General features: G+C 44.2%; 1 pseudogene; it reads left to right on the top strand.

The window, feature by feature from the left end:
* The first annotated feature begins 1,606 nt into the window (after nucleotides 1-1,606).
* Nucleotides 1,607-4,846, top strand: LOC123844516 (calmodulin-A-like; annotated as a pseudogene).
* Nucleotides 4,847-5,740: the final 894 nt, after the last annotated feature.

Genomic DNA, 5,740 nt, shown 5'->3' with positions numbered 1-5,740 from the left:
GGGGAGCAGCTGCAGCTTCAAAGAACCTGCAAGCAGCTCTAAGCATGTCAGACCTCCCACTGTAAGGGCATCTTCCTGCTGGAAGCAGGGCTGGGGTCACCATGGGGAAGGGGCATCTCTGAACGAAAACTAAAATGTTTCTGCTTCCCATAGAAGAGGGAAATAGTTATTTCCTTGGGGAAAGTCTATAAAGTAGAATCTTCCCTAGGATCCCTTCTCTCTGATCTCCTTTTGGAGCTGATGCCTGCAATTCATGGCTCTTCTATGGGGGCTCCCTTCACATTTAAGGCAGGGAGTTGTGCAACATGGCAGCCCTACCTTCCACCTCTTGGAGCCAACCTCCTGTGGCTCCAGGGGGCTCAGAGAGTTGTCTAGTACAAATATCATAATTATAAAAATAATTGCAGCTGCCATTTCTGGAGAATTTACCAAGGCAATCTGCTTAACATGCACCATCTCCATTAAGCCTCACAATAATCTGGTGAGATGGAGACTATTATCACCATTTGGAAGAACAGGAAGCTAAGGCTTACATCTACTATCAAGTCCCGGATTCCCATTTTAAAAGCTATGTGATGTTGAGCAAGTTACTTACTTAACCTTTCTGCTTCAGTGACTTTCGTTGACTCAAGATGCATACAAAAGTTTTCTCTGAATGCAGCCCTCATCCTTATCCCCATGCCTCCTATCCAGTCTCAGAGTGATTCATGGACCATTCTCTGGGAAAGGGCAGCAGCTGTGGTCTGAGCCTTCAGGAATTCTGGGAGAAGGAGAGGAAATATCCCACTCTGGAAATAATGAAGGTTTGAAGCCTTGCAGAAACACAGGGTCCTGTAGCATCCTCTTTGCCCAGGCCTGGCTGCTGAGAATTCACCTCTGCATTCAATAAACACACCAGCCAGCAGATAAATATCCTAGAAGGCAAATCAGACTCATCTTTCATCTGGTTAAAAATACCACTGCTGGCTCCCTTTCTATTATAGAACTCATTGGTAGCCAGCAATAAACATGAAATCCAGCAAACTTTAAGAGCACAGGTAATTTATGATGGCTTATAGGAGTTACTAGGAACTCCTGGTAGCATGGGGAGAAAAAGAAATTAAATTTCAGTGAGCCTCGTCCTGAAAGGGCAATTTAGTAGATCACATAAGGAAACAGCAGAAAGTGTGGAGGAAGATCTAGCTTCAGGTACCACTGGAACCAGAAGCTCAAATGCTGCCAGGTCTCAATAGCTCTCATTTCTGCTTCTCTCTAAAAGCTGCCTTTATTTTTCCCATTCACATGGGCCTTCACCCAAAGGGAGCATGACTGTTACAACCCCAGCTTTACCGCTTTCATTTGAGTGACCAAGAAAGGAAAGGTGGGCTTTTTTACTTAAGGCTGAGTTGAAGAATTTGTGGGAAGAGACAGTGGCCAGACCAAAAAACACCTGCAGTATTAAGGATGGCTACAGATCTCATTGATATAAGAGAGCCCCCATATGACAGTAGGTTACACAAATTAGCTATTTTTCTCCCATATAATAGTCCAGATATAAGCAGGCCACAGCCTTACAATGACTCCATTTTGTCCAGGACCCAGGCTCCTTCCATCTTTTTGCTCTGCCATGCCTACGTATTGTTCTCACCTGCATGGTCTAAAACTGCTCACCACCACATCTACAATCTGGAAGGAAAAGGTGAGTGAGGAATCAATACTTGGCTTTTAGGGCACAACTGAGAAATTATACCCATCAATTCCACTTATATCCTATTGGCCAGAATACAGTCCCATGGCCACACCTAGTTGCAAGGGAAGCTGGGAAATGTACTCTTTAATCTAGGCAGCCATGTACTGCACTAAAAACTAGGGTTTATTATTGCTATAGAAGGGAGGATGTACATTTAGGATGCAATCCATCTCTGCCACAGACATCTAAGGGCAGGAAAGTTCTGGGAATTAAAACCAGAATATGACCTGGAACTAAGAATTATTCCCATCTCCATCACTCTTCTGTTTATGTTGGATGTCTGTTTCATTAACCTCTCCCTTCTCAGTTTTGAACCCCTTCATGTCCAGAGTAGGTAGCCTATGGCCACCTCATCATTTCTGGGCTTATACATACAGTTAAGTAAAATAAGACCAGCTAGGCTCCAAAGTAAGTGGAACTTAGAATAAGCATTTACTGCCAAGTGGATTTATGATTTAACTCTGAGCAAGAAAAGGGCAAACAACAACATAATGAGTATTAGCTTACAAGAAATAGATGTAAAGTTATGTTAATAAGAGAAATATTAAATTATCACGCAGATCAGAAGGATGTGTATATAGCAGGGGTGTAGTATGGAAGTAAAGTAATTGTTGGGGTGATGAGATCAGTTTCATTCTAAATACTCTAGGGAATAACTAGCCTCAGAAACCTAGAATAGAAAGAGATGCTCCAAACTACCTACAGAACAAAAGCAGTCTCCACAGCCCAGCCAGCTGGCCCTGAGTTGGAACTGCCCTCTATAGACATCAGTAACCAAGGTGGAAGGGAAAAGCCCTTGACTGTGACAGCCTAAGGCTGGTAAATGTGCCAGATACCAGAAGAGACCGGTGGGTATGGAGATTTGATTTTGGTGGAATGTGCTGAAGGACAGGGGTGTGAATCCAAGAATGGGAGGGAAAGCAGGAGGGTGGGGTTACTCCAGAAGAAAAGGAATAAAGGGAGAGGGCTTAAGAAGGGTGGGAGAGAAAGGAGAGCATTGGGATAGGGGGACCATCTGCATGGGACATACTCAAAGTCCTGGGGCATTCTGAGAAGTGCCTGTGGTCAAGATGGTCAGAATGAAGCCCTGCTGCCCCAGATACTGCATAGTTTGATACTTAACACCTGAACCCTGAATCCCTGAGCAAAGAACTGCTCAAACTGCCTTCCATCAGCGTCCAGTGTACATGCATTCTATCTGGGAACAGCAGCAGTGTTGTTTCCAGAATGAGGAGAGAAGCAGTCCCCTCCTCTACCACCAGGCATCAGAATGTTACCATGTAGATGGTGAGGTGGTGGGGAGGGGCCATCCTTTGGGGCCCGCTGAACAGGATCTTTCTGCAGACTACAACCAGATGCCCAAATCTGTTAGTTAGCTAGAAACCCACTCTATTAGTTTACTAGGGCTTCCATAACGAAGTACCACAGAGTAGGTGCCTTAAACACTGACATGGATTTTCCCTCCATTTTGGAGGCTAGAAGAGACTAAAATCAAAGTGTCAGTAGTGTTGGTTTCTTCTGAGGCCTCTCTCCCTGCCTTGTCCATGGCCATCTCCCTATGTCTTCACATGGGTTTCGGTCTGTGTGTGCCTGTGTCCTAATCTCCTCTTCTAATAAGGATGCCAGTCATACCAGATTAGGGCCCAGTCCAATGACCTCATTTAATCTTAATTACCTCTTCAAAAACTCTATCTCCAAAGACAGTTACATTCTAAGGTTAGCACTGGGGTTAAGGACTTCAACATACGAATTTTGGGGCAACACAATTCAGCCTATCACCTCTGTACTAATGAACCAAAAAAGGACCTTACCTAGTGATTTCACATGCCATATATTAGCCATTCCAGAGAAGGACAACTCTTTCTCAGCTCTAATTACAAATCTTGGGAGAGGGGATTTGGGGTTGGTCCAGATGCCCATCCCCAGTCCCGTCAAGCCAAGGACGTGGGCTCATCAAGAACAAACATGGTTGGGCAGTGGTGCTGGGAGCCTCGCAGGCGCGGCGCCATTACTCGCAGTTGGCCGCCGGCGGCGCACGTGGCACCTTAGCAGTGGCAGCAGCAGCCCGGAGGCAACCCACTGGTGCAGCCACCCTGGCTCCCTCTGCTCCTCTTCCCTTCGCTCGCCAGGGCCGATCAGCTGACCCAAGAACAGATTGCTGAGTTCAAGGAAGCTTTCTCCCTATTTGACAAAGATGGCGATGGCACCGTCACGACAAAGGAACTTGGAACTGTCACGAGGTCACTGGGTCAGAACCCAGCAGAAGCCGAACTGCAAGATCTGATCAACAAGGTGGATGCCGACAGTAATGGCACCGACTTCCCAGAATTTCTGACTGTGATGGCTAGAAAAGTGAAAGATACAGACAGTGAAGAAGAAATTCACGAGGCATTCTGAGTCTTTGACAAGGATGGCAACGGTTACATCAGTGCGGCGGAGCTACGTCATGTCATGACCAACTTAGGAGAAAAACTAAGAGATGAAGAAGTAGATGAAGTGATCAGAGAAGCAGATATTGATGGAGATGGGCAAGTCAACTATGAAGAAGTCGTACAGATGATGAGTGCAAAATGAAGGCCTACTTTCGACTCCTTTTCCCCCTTCTAGAAGAATCAAATTGAATCTTTTACTTACCTCTTGCAAAAAAAAAAAAAAGCTCATTTACTCATTCTGTTTCTATATAGCAAAACTAAATGTCGAAAGTACCTTCTGTCCACACACACAAAATCTGCATGTATTGGTTGGTGGTCCTGTCCCCTAAAGATCAAGCTACACATCAGTTTTACGATATAAATACTTGTACAACCTTAATGATAAGGAAGCACCTAGTGGACTCCTTGCACTTCCATTTGCTCATGATTAATACACTGTTTGGGCTGGCCAGTTTTTCATGCATGCAGCTTGACAACTGAACACAGTCAGGCATTTGTATTAAAAACTAAAAATGAAAAAACAAATTTAAAACTTCTTCAAATAGATTCTAGTTCAATTTGTTAGTATAAATTGTCATAGCTGATTTACTGAAAACAAAACATTTAAAATTGGCTTACCTCAAGATGCTGTGCAGAAAAATGGGTGAAGGATAAACTGTCTAGACACAGCCCCACTTAGCAGGACGGCCCTCTCATACTTCCAGGCACCCCCACCCATGGTGACCATGACACTCAACCCGGTGGCATGCTGCATGTGTTGGTTTAGCGTTGTCCTAGAGTGAAATGGGTGTCAGGCTGTCACCATTCACACAAATTTTTTCTTAAAAAAAGAAACCTTACCAAGGGAGCATCTTGGGACTCTCTGCTTTTAAAACCTCCTAAACCATCACTTGGAGTCAGCAGAGTAGGTTGTGGCTGTGGGACTTCAGCACAAGCATCAACATTGCTGATCAAGAAATTACAATTTACGTCCATTCCAAGTTGTAAATGCTAGTCTTTTTTTTTTTCCAATAAAAAAGACCATTAACTTAAAAAAAAAAAAAAAAAACAAAAAACATGGTCGTCAAGATTCTGCCTATGGGCAGTGACAACAGGCTACTGGTCTGTGACTTTGACAGACACCCCATATTGCCTATCAGAATCAACTCAAGCTCTTCAGTAGGGCATACAGAATCTTTCACTCCCTACCTCCTTAATCTCAGCTATATCACCTACTGCCCCTGCATGAATTCCACTCTTCATCCATGCTACAGGTGTAATTCCCTGCATTCAACTCACTGTTTCATGCCTCTAGGCCTTTACTCAAACTGTTCCCTCTATCTACCAAGCCTTTCCTCTCCAACAGCTTTGTCTTCCTGACAAGCTCCCATTTGTATTGCAAAGCCCAACTGGAGCATTTCCTTTGCAAAATCTTTCCTGATTTCCTGTAGTCAGCCTCCCTCTTTTGTTTCATTCTGTGCCTTGTATGTACCTTTCATAACACTTAGAACACTGAGTCATAACTTTTGTTAGATTGTTTTTCTCTTGAAGTAGACTCTGGGTTCCAGGGTAATAGGAAAAATTTACCTTACCTAACCCC

Source organism: Mirounga angustirostris, unplaced genomic scaffold (assembly GCF_029215605.1).
Source record: "Mirounga angustirostris isolate CCGP_5_RB_7025 unplaced genomic scaffold, mMirAng1.0.hap1 SCAF_5, whole genome shotgun sequence".
Taxonomy (NCBI): domain Eukaryota; kingdom Metazoa; phylum Chordata; class Mammalia; order Carnivora; family Phocidae; genus Mirounga; species Mirounga angustirostris.
This window is presented reverse-complemented; position numbering and strand designations above follow the sequence as displayed.